General features: G+C 37.8%; 1 protein-coding gene across 2 annotated transcripts in view; it reads right to left on the bottom strand.

Annotated features, from left to right (window-relative positions):
* Positions 1–16,935, bottom strand: part of oxsm (3-oxoacyl-ACP synthase, mitochondrial) — a 180,991-nt gene that overhangs the window by 44,655 nt on the left and 119,401 nt on the right. Inside the window, exon 4 of one of the 2 annotated variants that reach the window (XM_083524529.1) lies at positions 1,890–1,904. The exons of the other annotated variant lie outside the window; for it this stretch is intronic. The gene's annotated coding sequence lies outside the window, so the exon portion shown is untranslated. Of the gene's footprint in view, positions 1–1,889; positions 1,905–16,935 lie in introns of those variants that run through there. 2 annotated transcript variants of the gene reach the window in all.

Raw genomic sequence — 16,935 nt, 5'->3', positions numbered from 1 at the left:
CGTGTTTTTGGTGGTTTTTTACACAACAGCGTTCCGGGGGGTGCTTTGGAATGAAAGCGCAGCCGTTGAGAGAATGCGGAGTCCGAGAAGAAGGGTACGTAGCGGGATACGTATACGCGATTACACAGACCGCCATGAACCAACACATACGATCATGCACAAACAATAACGGAGCGCGAGTGTGTGGAGGTGAGGGGCTTAAATAGGAGATGGGATGAGTGAGTGAATGAGAGTCAGGTGTGTGTGATCAGCATGACTGCAACGAGCTCCGTGCGAGAAGAAGCAGGGTGCTTCGGGGAATGCCGCCGCCAAAGGGGGCATGGCAGGGGTATTCCTGACATAACCGACGTTAAGTGGCAAATTTGCCTCCCCTTGTGCTCGAGATATTAGGGTACGGCGACAGAAAGAATCGACATAATGATTAAAAAATGCTAAGACAAAGTGAGAATTTGGCGGTTCCACTTCAAAAACGTCGACTTAATAGGGTTGGCGAGTTAACCGAGGTCGAGGCGTGTTATTCTTTACTGAGTAAAAAAGTGTGATAAAACACGTTGGGGTCTGCTTGTATAGCAAAATAATCAACTTAATAGCAGGTGGTTTTATACATGTTTATACACAGAGTAAACACTCTTTCACATTATTTTGGTATGAGGCTGCACAATCATTTATTATTATCTTATAATGGTGTTATATTCCTCATTTGTTTATGTATTAATGTATCACACAAGGATTTTCAATAGAAATATTTTTCTAACATTTAGTTATCCAGACATAATCCTGATAACCAAGACACCTCAACAACCTCAAGTGTTAACAGGACGTTTGATGATGTAAGCAAATCGGAAATCATTTTTTTCCAACCTCTTTCGCAATATTGTGTGTTAGTCACTCTTATTTCTACACCAAGTGCTAAGCACTGATGCTCTGAAGAAAATTGGGTCATTTCAAACAACCATCAGACTGAAGTCCATTATATGTTCATCACGATTGAACTGGTTCAACTGAACACACACAAGTCCTGTGCACAAGCAAAAAAAAATCAGGCTTTATAGTGACACGTGATGTGTGAAGGGGAAGTGCCTGTCCTGCTTTCCTTCATAGCATCTTTTGAAACGGCGTGTGCAAATCTCTTGAGCTGTGCCTTTGGGCCAGGGCTTGGAGATAAATCCTGCCTTTGATTTGGGCTGTGAGCAGTGAGGGCACTGTACCTGTTTGATCCTGGTGTCTGCACAGTTTGAGACTAGGTCCTTCCCCTCCAGCTGACAGACTCATTATCAAAGCTGCCATGCAGAAGCTAAGGGTTTACGGGTTGCTGGTGAAGTCACTAGTGTCTGCTCCTGACCCGTTAGGTGGCACTTGTCCAGGTAATAATCCGCCTTTAAGTCAGCAGGTGAATGTGTCACACTGGTGTATTTTGTTGAATTGACTTTGAAGTGAATGTTTGAAACAGCGTTTCTCTAAAGCTCATGCTTTTAATTGAACATTACAGCATGCACTAAATCTGCTCCTCTGTGATCTTTACACATGTGATGGTTAATGGTGTGATTAAAACACCATGTACACAGGTTTATAGCAACTTCTGCTCATTCGCCCAAGCGGATATATTTTGACATTTACTATACTGTTTGAGATTGTCTAAAATATGGAGCTTGATGTCTGAGAATTATGTGACATAAATAGCTGTCTGAGAAACCCATCTTAGCCAACTGTATGAAATAACTGAGAAAATCTTCTGAGATAACTAAGAGGAGTGTCTGTGATGCCTAAGATACCAGGCTGAGGTAACTGAGAGAACCTTTACAGATTTCAGACATATTCTGTACACTGATCAGGCATAACATTATTGCATTATACCATTATGACTGGTGACGTGAATAAAACTGATTATCTCTTCATCATGGCACCTGATAGTAAGTGGGATATATTAGGCAGCAAATGAAAAGTTTTGTCCACAAAATTGATGTGTTAAAAGCAGGAAAAATGCCAAGCGTAAGGATTTGAGCGAGTTTGACTTGTGATGTCTAGACGACTGAGTCAGAGCATCTCCAAAACTGCAGCTCTTGTGAAATGTTCCAGGTCTGCAGTGGTCAGTATCTATTCAAAGTGGTCCAAGGAAGGAACAGAGGTGCAGGTCAGGACTGTTTTGACAGAAAAAGAGGGACCAACATGAAAATAGGCAGGTGGTCATAATGTTATGCCTGATCAGTGTAAGTGACAACTGTTTGCCATAACTAAGATACCTGTCCGAAATAACTGAGATTACAAAGAGTAATTTCTGAGATACATCTCCAAAATAACTTTCTAAGATAGAAATTTTTTAGTGTCCAGAAATCTGCTTGTGCTAGAAGCTTGAGATTTGCTGAGACCTGTGTCTGAGAAACAAGGAAGAGAACAACAAACAGGTGTATATATATATATATATATATATATATATATATATATATATATATATATATATATATATATATACATAAAAACCGTGGTACTCATGAGTTATAGTGACAGTGGTGGATCAAGCGGCAACCTCAAAGAGACTTGCTGATGGTGCCAAACAGAAGAAAGGAGGCCGGCCTCTCCCTGAGGTGGTGAATAAAGATATTCTTCCTTTCCACGCTTCACACGAGACCAGTCTTCAAAGATATGGCCGCAATAAAGACTGCTCTCTCAGAAATACCAACAAGAGTTCATCATTCATGTCTTTTATTAGGACGCTCAGGGTCACAACAGTCTGTGTTTAGAGGTGCTGTTCTAATAAGAGAATGTTAGAATGCCAGACCTCTTCCAATGCAAGCTCTGAGAATGTTAAACGAGCCAAAGTGCAACAATGTTCATGGAGATCTACAGTCTTTTCACCACCATTTTATTCACCACCTTTGATTCACACGACACTGGTTCATCAGCCAATCACATTAGAGATGTTTAGAAAAATTGAAAATCACTGATATTTCAAAGTAGTACGCTTCAGAGAGAAGCATAAATCATTCATGCATTTCTTTTTCCATATTAAGGTACAGTAACTTTCCTGATCAGGGTCATAGTGGATCTGGAGACTATGTATTAAAGGAATACTGGGCAGGAAGACTGTGTATGGGATGCAAGTCTATCACACAGGCATACTTATTTATTGATAGATGGATTAGCATGGTGGTGGCAAGAAAATGGGGAACCTGAGGAGTCATCAAAAGAACGTGTAAAACTACAGAAAAACTGCCTCAGTCTACATTAGTTAATTAACAAATGCGTCGAATCGAGGCTCCAATGTACTGATTGTTCAGAGGGTTAAAGCTTCATGAGTAGAAATACCACTTCCTGTTTTCTGCTCAGGCCTAGCAGTATGGTAAAGACTGGTTGTTATTCCAACAGTGTCTATGTCCAAAGTTATCAAGGAGCGTATAATTCCAATTACTTGTCCCAAGTGGAATAACAGCTGGAACAGAGCAACCTTGGGCACAATAATAGACTTTGACACAAGCAGACAGTTTTGTTCAAACATAACAGTTTGGCTTTGGGTTCAATAAGAATGGGAAAGGCACACAAAGACACAAGTATAACACTGGACGTTCGACTAAAAAACAGTAGACAATTCGCTCCTGCTGTGACTACGGGACCTTCTGTGGTGGTAAACAGAGAACACTGTAGGTTTGTTTTTTCATAATTTCTCCACATACATAGAAAATAAAGCTGAACAGCAAATTCCCACAGATTCAGATATTCATTAATATGCGCATATGGAAAAACATCAAGTCAAAGCAGGCACTGAAAAGGTCCCCAAATCCTTGAGGGTGCATGAGTTTAAACAAAACAAACATATGGGACAGAGAATTGGCCTGAACTGTACAAATTTAATTACTCATCATTTATATTTTAATACAGATGGGTTGCATCGAACAGTAGATTTGTTGTTTTTCAGGCAGAGATTAAATAATTGTCATTTTATTTTATCTGCTCACCAAAATAAAATAAAAAAATCATAACACCAGACAATAATGGATTCAATGATATAATTATATAATTATAATTAGCCAATTCTATTCAATTTAATCAGCTATTTTACAGTCAGCGTTTCACTTCCAAGTGGCATTAATGCTGCACAATGACTAGTTCATTTAAATATAAAAGGCAATTTTATGCACATTACAGTGGATTGTTTCTGCATCATTGGCTTATTGCATCTGCCTGACTTTCAGTTATACCACAATGCTGTTGAGTTCTTAAATCAGAGGCTGGGAATTAACTTTCTAGAACAGCAACTCGAACAGTGATTCTGGGTTTTACATTTACAATGATGCAAATTCAAATGGAGCAACTGCAAAATATTATCCGAAATGTTTTTTAACACGGATTCACTTCTACACTTCATGTGAAGACTTCAATAGATCTTTAAAAAAGAAGTAAAAAAAAAATGACACCTAATTGTTATCCCAGTGATTGAAAACCTTAATTTGATGTTTAGTTTAACTGCTAGTCCTGGAGGATCACATACTTTTGCCACTCACAGATCTTTTTTTTCATAAAATAAATAAATGAGTATAATATGTTTGTCTTATTTGTTTGATCAGGTTGACTTATTCCACTTTTAGGACTTGTGTATGCCGTTTGGGCTCATATACATGAAGTAACATAGTGTTCACAAACTTTCAAGCTTCACTGTACTTAATATATTTAATATAAATGTGCAATAACCATGGAATGAGTCTCTTGTGTCAGAGCTTTCAACAGAGCTTTCCAGGTTCTTGGTAACATGACAAGCTGCATTTGCTCTTTTATATTATTAATCCAAAACAGAGGGGGAAAAAATTATATATATATATATTGTTTTAGCTGCTGTATCATAAGTGAAAGTAGTAAAGCTCCATAAAATTAGATTAAATGTAACTAAAAATGTAGTGTATTAAGAGATTGTTTGAAAACTGCTCTGGCATACAATGAATCTTTTTATCAGGACATCCTATTTTGGGAGAATATCAACTTAGTTGTAATAGTTCATCTAACGTTCTATCAGGATGCACACCATATTGGCAGGTATTGGGACACCTGCCTTTTCCAGCTATTCTTCCTTAATTTATTATCACGAAGCTGGAGACAAACAATTGTATAGAAGGTCTCTGAATTTGAAACAGTAGCTATAAAATTTCCCCTTTACTTGAACTAGGAGACCCAAACCCATTCCAGCATGAGAATACCCTTGTGCACAAAGCAGGTCCATGAATAACCTTCATCAGTACTTGATTTACTAACACCATTGTGACAAAAAAATTCAGAAATCTCCACAAGCACACTCCAACATCTAGTGGAACATCTTACCAGAAGAGTGGAGGTTATTATACAAAAAATTGGGACTAAATGTGTAATGCGATGTTCAACAAGCACATATGAATCTTATGGTCAGGTGACCACAACCTTTTACATATAGTGCATCAAACCACCCTGGGAATAGATTCATTTCCTATAACAGCACAAAATATCATATGTTATTCTTTACATACTAGATTTATTTCCTACAATTGGTTTCACAATCACAAAAAAATTGCTTTGTCCATGTCAGTGTAAAAAATGGGACAGATGTCTGGGCTGCAAGAGTGCTACATTTCATTTAGGGATTTTTTCTGGAGACTCAGGAAATGGAAATCATCCAGATTTAGGTTTATTTCCCTCACAGACATCTTTAATAGGTTACAATAATGTATTATTATTGGGGCATGATTGTCATAAATTAACTCATGATTATCGCAACTTAATCTCACATTTTTATCTATTCAAAATGTACCTTAAATTAATACATTTTAACTTTTAAATACTTTAACATTCGCATGGACAAATTTGAATGCTTTATGCAAATGTTTAAGTTCAAGTTTATGTCTATAGCACTTTTCACAATAGACATTGTCTATTAAAATTAAAGGCAATGATGTGTGTTTATCCCCAATGAGAAGCCTGGGGCGACTGTGGCAAGGAAAAACTCCCTTAGATGTTATGAGGAAGAAACCTTGAGAGGAACCAGACTCAAAAGGGGAACCCATCCTCATTTGGGTGACATCAAGAGTGTGATTATGAATCTCAAAAACAATACAAAACACTGGAGAGTGAGAACCACCATTAGTACCAGGGTGTGTGTTAATGAGTAATGTCCTTTCTACAGTCTACAGTCAGATTAAAATTATGGAAACAGAAGCTACTTAGCAACTCCTAAAATAGTTCAACATTTGATATCATCACAGATCCAACACCAGCTTCTCCATGCTAGAGCCTTTAAACACTCAAGGAGGTCCACTCTCCAAACTCCACCTTAATGGGATCCAAATAGCCCTGGTATGTCTCTAGATGGTTCGGGATGTTTGTGTGGTCGGCATCTACTTTTTTGAAGGTCCATAATCTTTATAAGGTGGGACATGACTGGAGCTGGAGCAACCTCAGGATGCCACAGGATGGGGAGAGAAAGAAAAGCAGTGGAGAGGATTTGACAATGTGCATTTGATCAGATATACTGGAGCACAAGAATCCTGATTGCTGAATGTGTGCATCATGCAGTTTTGGTGTTGATTTGAGACTTGGTGCATCAGTAAAACAAAATTATAATGATTAAAAAAAAATTTTCAGTAAATAAAAATTGTCGTGAATAAATGTTGGTTTTAATTTCGCCACTTTTCAATCTATTTATTTATTTATTTATTTATTTAATAAAAATGGTCACAGAAATGCATTAATGCATTAATCGCTTGTTAATACAATTTGTGCCGTTTAAATGAATTTGCGTTAACGCATACATTTGACAACCCTAATTATTATGTATTTAGATTTTTTTTTCTAAATATAGCTTTTAATCATTTATTTATCTAGTTATTTTTATGACCTATGTAAAAGTACCTTTTTTTTTTACTGTCACTGGCAAGTAAATCTCATGCAATGTAAAAATGTATAGCATGCTTACTGATTAGTAACCTTTTTTTCAATGAGACATTCATGTGAGCACAAACATTTGCCGTTTCTTGTAGAGCGATAAAAAAAAAAACGGGGGGTAAAAAAGACCTCTTTCAAAAATATTTGTGTAAATGTTGATGCAGAGTTGCCCTGCAACACCTAAAAATAACAATAAAAATAAAAAAACAAATATTCCATCATTCTCGTTCAAATCCTGCGTAGTGTCAAATGATCCGTATGTTATGTAAGTTTTCTGCACACAAGCATGCGCTTCCCCAACCCCTCGTTTTTTAATAAATGAGTCAAATGATGCCAAGAGAACACAGTGTCACCTTCATGGCAGTGTGCACAGTCAGCCCGAGGCGAGTCTTTGCCCTCGGAGACCTGCGGCTCTGAGAATTACTTCATTTCCCAGCATGCTCCTCCATGCAGCCCACCCTGTGAACTCCTGTTGCTCGGGGGCCTATTATTTTTTATTTTTTGGAGAAGGGTTTGGCTCACACTCCGGCCACCTTGACTCGTGTCCTCAGCCTTTCCCAGTGCTTCGTAAGCGGCTTCTTGCAACAGAGAAGTCAGGACGAGAGAACGTTTTTACAGGCGGAAATAGAAATAAAAGAAATGATTCAGGCAGAAGGTTGCGACCTTTTTAATTAGCTTGTAGATCATATGTTTTGCAATTAAGTGTTTAAGGGGTTTAAGAGCTAAGAGTTTGCAGGCTCGAGGGAATTAAGATGGTATAAGGTCAAACAATAATAATAATAATAATAATAATAATAATAATAATAATAATAATAATAATAATAAAATTCTGACCCTGCAACACATGCAGGATTCTTTTTCTCAAATCCCAAGTGCAGACGTATTATAATAATAGCCTATTATTATGGCCCTATTATCAAAATGTCATTCCAAATGAGTCAAAATTCCAACAAATCAGCATGTATCCACTGAAAAGCTCCAAAGGAGTTAAAGTGATCGTGAGCTCCGACTGGAAGAAATCTTACTGTATATTCTTTCCCCCATTTCAATCACAGTGATGTTGGCTATCAATCCATCCACGTTCAAAAGCACTTAAGCCTCGGTCACACTAGGTGTTGAACAATTATTTCCAGTATCATTCAGTTTTAAACAGAATTTCACGTTTGTTCTTTGTTCTAACTTGCTGTCCATGATGAAATCGCAGACGTGGTCAGATTAGCACCGGCTAGCACCATTAGTCTCAAAATATTTTGTATTAGTTTAGGAATGCAAAATAGGATAGATGTTACATAAAGGTAAAAGAAAAGAAAGGTGCTTTTTATTTGTCACATGCATGCACTATGAAATTCTTTCTTTACATGTCCCAGGTTGAGAAAACACCCCTGGAGCACAGAGGGTTAAACGCCTTTCTCATGGGCCCAAGGATGGCAGCCTTAGCCACTGAGTTACCACTTCCCCATTTACAGTATCTTGTATAAGCAGTATTAGTAGTGATATTTAAAATATGTCTACGTATAGGAGGAAGCATGTGTCAATGTAATAAGGGGATCATGGCTGCGGGGAGGGGTATCGGAAAACAATATACTTCCTTATATATAGATGATCCAAGAGTTATGATAGTTTTAATACGATTTTTCAATCTAATGATGACGTTTGTGGTATGAAAAATATTGTAAAAATATTTATTTGCATGCCATTTTGATGTTTTTATCTAATACATTGGGATTTGGCTAAATTATGTATTTAATCTTGTTCAATTATTAACAAATTACAATCAAAATACCGATCAGCATTTTTTAAATCTCCTGTATAGGCTAGGCTATGTCTCGACTTACAATATTTTCAATCTTCCATGGTTGTATTGATAATTATTTTTCCTATAAAAGCACATATTATGCTTTATTCCTTGCTAAAACACGTTATTATTCTGCATTCATTAGCTACGGCTTAATATAGCATGTTCAGAGCTATCTTATTGCAGCAGCAGTGCTTTTTAAAGGACATACCGTTCGTGGAAGTAAAGAACCCTGTGCTCTGGAGAGCAAGGTCATTTCTACAGAGATCATGTGTTGGTTAATGTAAATGTCTCTCTCTCTAGCACTCTCTCTCTTTCTCTCTCTTTCTCTCTCTCTCTCTCTTTCTCTCTCTCTCTCTTTCTCTCTCTCTCTCTCTCTCTCTCTCTCTCTCTCGTCACCTCACTTTCGTACTGCAGGGAGAATAGGGGTGAAAGAGAGAAGTTAGTCAGAGACAGTGTATGATTACAGCAATCCAATAAAAAGCGCTCATCACTGCTCTCGCTAGGAAACGTGTCGAGCACATGGTACATTACAGAAAAAAACAGGATGCTAATGCCTGAAGCTCCAGATATAGTCTGCACAATCGCTCTGCCAACAGTTCCAAACTGCTCAGGCAGGAGATAAAGGAAGTGTTAAAACCATCAAAATCCACTGTAATGCCTACCAATAAATGCCCCAATTAGACCAACATGCTCAGGCTCGCACTGTACGAGAGGAGACAGACGATGACACAAAATTAAAATGATTTTTTTCTTTCTTTCTTTTTTCTTTGAATCCAATCATGTTCATTAAAGCTGCACAGAAGATCAGAGCGTATCTATGCCATGAATATAGCAGGGCGCGGGAGAAGGTTAAAGCGAAGGTCATTGTGATCGTAGGGAGTGACTGAGTGAGGAGGGGAAATGAGATGAGGAGTGTTCAATTACAAGCGCGATCCCGCAGGAGCAGCCCAAGGAAAGAGACGATGATAGAGATCACCACCTTGATCGTCAAGCTCTGTGAAATCAATTTAGTCGACTCGCGCGCTTTATACATCATGTATTTTTAACAGTGTCATTTACAATGCCCTCTCTCCCCGTAATATTAAATGATGTTATCGCACGGCCTTGACTCGGATCCAATTCGGATGTATAGGAGATATCAGAGATTCGTTCATCACGATAATCTTTTTTTCCGTATCAAATAAACGATCGATCGTAAATTAAGTGACGCCAGCTTTAGAAGTTTGTGGATGTCACGGGAAAAGCTTGAGTGACATCAAACACCTTTCTGGACCTCTCATCCAGCCGGCAATGTGCTGTGAATATCTCAAAGCTACATGGCAGCAGGAGGTCAGCATTATTAAAGAGACGGAAGGTGGAGACGAGACAGCGCTGCCCTGACTCCGGAGAAAGGTCCTGTTCCTGCCTGGCAAGATACCCTCTGTCACTTAACACCAGCCATGTGGTGTCAGCTACAGTTTGCGTGATGCTTTCGCTTCCAGTGGAGATATGAACACTGACAGCCATTTGACAAGTACGCCAAAGTACTAGTCTCTGTGGGCAAGGAGAGAGACAGACAGATGGAGCGACAGAGCAGGACAGAGAGTAAGATAAGCACAGGAATCCCTCATCCAGCTTTTTTTTTTCTTCTGTTTTAGGTGCACACTTGTAAACACCGAACCGATGATGTGTAGATTATCTAGACGCCGCTGCTAGAAAGTGGATTGTAATGTTTGCGGTTCAGGTCTGCTCCTGTCTAGTGTAAGTAAAAAAGGCTTGAGATGGGCTGAAGGATGATGCAAGTCAAGCAGTTAGAAAGGGAGCATGGGGAGCCGAGGGCAAAGAACTGCTCGCACACAGCGAGCACAAAACAGTGAATCAGTCTTGTGCTTAAACAAGAAAAGTTTTTGAAATAGAACAAATGGTTTTAAAACAAGCTTGTGTGAGCTGCTTTTGCATTCTGTCCTAAAATTTTGTGCGTGTGCATGTGTGTGTGTGTGTACATATATATATATATATATATATATATATATATATATATATATATATATATATATATATATATATATATATATATATGTACATACACAAACACACAGTATATAGGCAGATAAAGTGATGCACACATCAGGCCTATTAGCGCATATACAACACATAGTAACACATATACAACAGCGCAAACTGAGTGAAGAGAGTGATACATATTCCAGTCTCACTTTTTTATGATTTGTTTTCAAGAGTGGAGTACGTACACCCCTCGCTCATCTTCCATTAAGTCCACTTTGACTCAAACAGCAATGGCTGGTGCGATCTGACACTGGTGTATGTATCACCGGCACAAACTGAGTAAAGAGAGTGAGACATATCGGAAGAATATATTAAATTGGAAGAAGTGATGCCAGGTGATATTTAGATTGTCACGTCTCTCATGTGTCAACACTCTCATGTGAGTGTTATTAGAGATTTGAAGCAGTTCATAGTGCTGAACATTTTTAGATTATAATGAAAAAATGTGATGCTGTGTTTAACAAATGAGCTTCTTTTATATCCACTCAGGATTTTGTGACTGTATCTCTTGTATGCTAATGAGTGTATTGTGAACAAATGTTTTGGAAAAAGTGATGTTTAGTGTTCGATAATAATTTGATATCTTAACTTATGAGGACCAAAATGTGATTAAATACATTCTCATTCTTGTCCTGAGCAGAGGACAATCTACAATTTTCAATCCAGTAGTCCTTTATTGTCATGTACAGTGAAACGAAACCCAGTTTCCCAGGTGTTACATATGACATCATAAATAAACAAAAAATGTAAACACAAAACCACACAAAACTAACTAGGTCTGCATTATTTAGTGCAAAAACAACTATTGACAGTGAGACTGGGAACACACAGTGACACTGCAGCAACAACCAGTGCAATAGATTTGTGATAGTGCAAATGAATTGTTCATACACTGAAAACAGTGAAGATTTTTGCAGCAAGTTGTGCAAAACAGCAATATTCTGCAAACTGTTATAGAATTCTGTATGGGTTTGTGTGTGTGTGTGTGTGTGTGTGTGTGTGTGTGTGTGTGTGTGTGTGTGTGTGTGTGTGTGTGTGTGTGTGTGTTTGTATTGACTAGTCAAATGGAAACTGTTACACAGTCTGGACTTGAGAGCCTGTATGATTTATCCAGATGGCAAGAGTGAAGAGTGTGTGTGAGATAAACCACAATGCTGATGCAGATGCATGTTGTGTAATCACAGATTTGTTTCCTGTACAAAAGTTGCTTCTGAATTATAGGACTGATTGTGCACTTGTGGCTAAATAGTGCATGTTACGATATTCTTCTTTGGTATTAACACTTAAAAGATGAAAAACAAAGCTTTTTTGGATGCACAGCATGGCATGGTATGTCAATGTGCTGGAAAACAAGATGTGAAAACAAGATATGTTCATTACTCTCTCTGCTCTCAGAACGAGAACTTGCAGCACAAAAATACATTCAATTAAATCCTCTATTGACCATACCTCTTTGTTATCACAAATCTCAAAAATTAAGATATAGAAGGCACCTTGCTTTGTTTGCAGTAAATCCTAATAGATCTATCTATCTATCTATCTATCTATCTATCTATCTATCTATCTATCTATCTATCTATCTATCTATCTATCTATCTATCTATCTATCTATCTATCTATCTATCTATCTATCTATCTATCTATCTATCTATCTATCTATCTATCTACACCCAAGTTGTATGATAACATTAAATCATTTCGCTTGACTTGAACAGGAGACCCAGATTTCTTCACTCCGTTGTTAGCTACTGTTAGCAACACACATTGAATGCATGTTGCTAGCAGACTTCATAGGACATACTGTTTGTGCTTTTATCCAATAGGAATTCTTACTCATTGGCTGCCAATTACAGCTTAAATGTAGTCAAATACATGAAATACACCATTACACCAATTTAATTATTTTTTATTTACACTGTGAATAATGCTAACACTACTCCAGTTTCAATTCAGGTAAATTAAATTGTGTGTGTGTGTGTGTGTGTGTGTGTGTGTGTGTGTGTGTGTGTGTGTGTGTGTGTGTGTGTGTGTGTGTGTGTGTGTGTGTGTGTGTGTGTTCATAAGGTCATACAATTTATAGTTGCTTTTTTTCCACACCTTAATACATTCAGGCCTGAAGGCATTCAGATACAGCAAGAGTTTCAGTGAGCTGTTCTTATGATTCTGCACGACACCTCATATCAACAACGTCTCCTTTTCTCCATGAAAGGCATTATTTTATCTAAATGTATTCACATTCTGTTCGAAATAAGTGATCAATATCCATTTAAGCACTAGCATCGCTTTCCATAATGTGCAAAAACTCCCAAAACGAATTCACTGACATTGTTTTGTTGAAGCGTGGCCTGATTGTGGGAAAGTCAGTCTTGTGCACACACACATACACGCATACGTGCACACACACTTCTATTAATCTAACATACACCATAGGAATACAAAACAATACAGAGGGAGAGGAAAGAAGGAAAAAAAGAAAGAAAGCGATGTAATGAAACAGAAAAAGGTAAATGATGTGATTTAGTAAAATCATGACAGGTGATAATGAAAGAGTGGAGTAGCAATTGGCTCAAGAGTAAGCCGTCTGGTCATAGCCACTGTTGTAGCCATTCATTAAAAGATAAGAAGTTGAAAAGAGAGACCGGCATCAATCACATGATTCTTGGAAAAAGAAACCCAGAAGAAATAAGACAGACACACTCATTCATTTAAGACGTCGTAAAAAGCATTTCACTGCATGTCGTACTCTGTATGTATGTGTATGTGACATAAAATTTGATTTCATTTCATTTGATTCAATAACCTTGAATCTTGACATGTTTTCCATGTTGTTGGTTTTTCTCAAAAGTCATTATTGTTTTCCTAAAATTCGTTTTCCTAAATGATTCTCATATCTACAGTATATATCATCTGTATCTACAATGTGTATAACTTTTGTAGTTGCACATACAATGTTGATATTACATGTTGTAAATTGTAATATTCTACATTCTCTACACTATCACCATTTGTTAATATATATGTTTCTATTTATTCTGAGTGTACTTGCTCACCAGGACCTTTATATTTATTTTTTGTACTTACTCAACAGCTCATGCAGATTTTTCACTGCCATAACCTTTATATGTATGTGCTGTACATTTATCCACTTATATATTACATACTGCATATATATTCGCATATATATTTGCATATTTATCTGCACTTGTCTATCTATCTATCTATCTATCTATCTATCTATCTATCTATCTATCTATCTATCTATCTATCTATCTATCTATCTATCTATCTATCTATCTATCTATCCCTGTTGAATTCTCCATTATGATTGGTTGGATTCATTTTCACCACCAGCGGCTGACAGTCGATCTGGCTGTAATGCAAATCACAGGGCTATAGTAACAGCTAATTCTCCCTGCAGTCACATAGGTGACAGATGTTCTGCTAATAAATTTACTTTGCAATTGTTAACCTTTTGTTTTTCTGTACTTTCTGTAAAGAGATTAAGGACATCTATCGAACCTTGGAAAAGGTCTTGGAAGAATCATATGTAAAGCTGTATGTATCTTGGATGTTTAAATTGAGAGAAAGAATGAGTGTGTGTGTGTTTGTGTGTTTGTGTGTGTGTGTGTGTGTGTGTGTGTGTGTGGGGGGGGGTTTATAAAAGTAAAAAAAAAAAAAAAAAAAAAAGATTTAAAAAATGAACATTTTAGGTCCTAAAACGTCTTCAATTTACTGTTCTATGTCTTATATAATTTTAAACAGGTCTTAATTTTCCCATGTACATGTAACACTACCTCTAAAGCTCATTGAAATGCTCCTGCAGCACTGTTTTTGTGGTGTTGTACTTCTTTCTTTCGCTAGTCCAAATATAATTCACTGTATTATGACTACAAATGAGATCAACATGCAACAGCAAATCAACTTTCTGTTATTAGCACAAAGCTCTCTCGAATTGTACCACAGACGTAAAACGGATTTTATTTTTCACTTATGGGGAAGTGCAAGTTTAGTGATTCTGGGCTTGAAAAATTTTTTTATTTAGGGCTTGGTTAAGGCCAGTAGCTAACAACATATTTGTGTGTGTTTTTGATTTAATGATATACTGTAGGTCTTAAATTTGACTTGGTGAAACCTGCAAAAAGCTGGAGTGGGTGTGTGAGAGTTGAAGACAAACAAAGTGAAGCTAATGATCGAATGACTGTATTTACAGTGAGGAAAATAAGTATTTGAACACCCTGCTATTTTCCCTGCTAGTTCTCCCACTTAGAAATCATGGAGGGGTCTGAAATTGTCATCGTAGGTCCATGTCCACTGTGAGAGACATAATCTAAAAAAAAAAAACCCAGAAATCACAATGTATGATTTTTTAACTATTTATTTGTATGATACAGCTGCAAATAAGTATTTGAACACCTGAGAAAGTCAATGTTAATATTTGGTACAGTAGCCTTTGTTTGCAATTACAGAGGTCAAACGTTTCCTGTAGTTTTTCACCAGGTTTGCACACACTGCAGGAGGGATTTTGGCCCACTCCTCCACACAGATCTTCTCTAGATCAGTCAGGTTTCTGGCCTGTCGCTGAGAAACACGGAGTTTGAGCTCCCTCCAAAGATTCTCTATTGGGTTTAGGTCTGGAGACTGGCTAGGCCACGCCAGAACCTTGATATGCTTCTTACAGAGCCACTCCTTGGTTATCCTGGCTTTGTGCTTCGGGTCATTGTCATGTTGGAAGACCCAGCCTCGACCCATCTTCAATGCTCTAACTGAGGAAAGGAGGTTGCTTCCCAAAATCTCGCAATACATGGCCCCGGTCATCCTCTCCTTAATACAGTGCAGTCGCCCTGTCCCATGTGCAGAAAAACACCCCCAAAGCATGATGCTACCATCCCCATGCTTTACAGTAGGGATGGTGTTCTTGGGATGGTACTCATCATTCTTCTTCCTCAAACACGTTTAGTGGAATTATGAACCAAAAGTTCTATTTTGGTCTCATCTGACCACATGACTGTTTCCCATGACTCCTCTGGATCATCCAAATGGTCATTGGCAAACTTAAGATGTGAATAGACATGTGCTGGTTTAAGCAGGGGAACCTTCCGTGCCATGCATGATTTCAAGCCATGACGTCTTAGTGTATTACCAACAGTAACCTTGGAAACAGTGGTCCCAGCTCTTTTCAGGTCATTGACCAGCTCCTCCCGTGTAGTTCTGGGCTGATTTCTCACCATCCTTAGGATCATTGAGACCCCACGAGGTGAGATCTTGCATGGAGCCCCAGTCCGAGGGAGATTGACAGTCATGTTTAGCTTCTTCCATTTTCTAATGATTGCTCCAACAGTGGACCTTTTTTCACCAAGTTGCTTGGCAATTTCCCCGTAGCCCTTTCCAGTCTTGTGGAGGTGTACAATTTTGTCTCTAGTGTCTTTGGACAGCTCTTTGGTCTTGGCCATGTTAGTAGTTGGATTCTTACTGATTGTATGGGGTGGACAGGTGTCTTTATGCAGCTAACGACCTCAAACAGGTGCATCTAATTTAGGATAATAAATGTAGTGGAGGTGGACATTTTAAAGGCAGACTAACAGGTTTTTGAGGGTCAGAATTCTAGCTGATAGACAGGTGTTCAAATACTTAATACTTATTTGCAGCTGTATCATACAAATAGTTTCAAAATTATATATTGTGATTTATGGATTTTTTTTTTTTTTTTTAGATTATGTCTCTCACAGTGGACATGCACCTACGATGACACTTTCAGACCCCTCCATGATTTCTAAGTGGGAGAACTTGCAAAATAGCAGGGTGTTCAAATACTTATTTTCCTCACTGTAGCTGCTATAATGTAAGTGTAACAAATTGATTCAAAATTTATAATGTGCCATTCTTTAATGAAAGTCTTTCCAATTGACATATACGCTTATTACCTACTCTTACTGGAAAAAGAATCCCAACCAATAGTCTGTAAATCCTCACCTTAGTGCAGATCATCACTCAGCTCTGTAGGCAACCATAGTTTTGGAGTTTTGTTTTGTTTTTTCCACATAAAAAGTAATACGGGCCAGAGTGGCATAACAGAATGATGTCGCCGACCTTAGGAAGATTAAAGACAAGTCTGACTGCTGTAGTCAGGTCCTGGGATGAATGTGTGTACTAACAGCACTGTGCTTTGTAAGCTAATCACATTAGGATCAAGCTAA

Source organism: Silurus aristotelis (genome assembly GCF_946808225.1).
Source record: "Silurus aristotelis genome assembly, chromosome: 21".
Classification (NCBI taxonomy): Eukaryota; Metazoa; Chordata; class Actinopteri; order Siluriformes; family Siluridae; genus Silurus; species Silurus aristotelis.
Note: the sequence above shows the minus strand (reverse complement) of the source record. Positions and strands in the feature narration are given on the sequence as shown.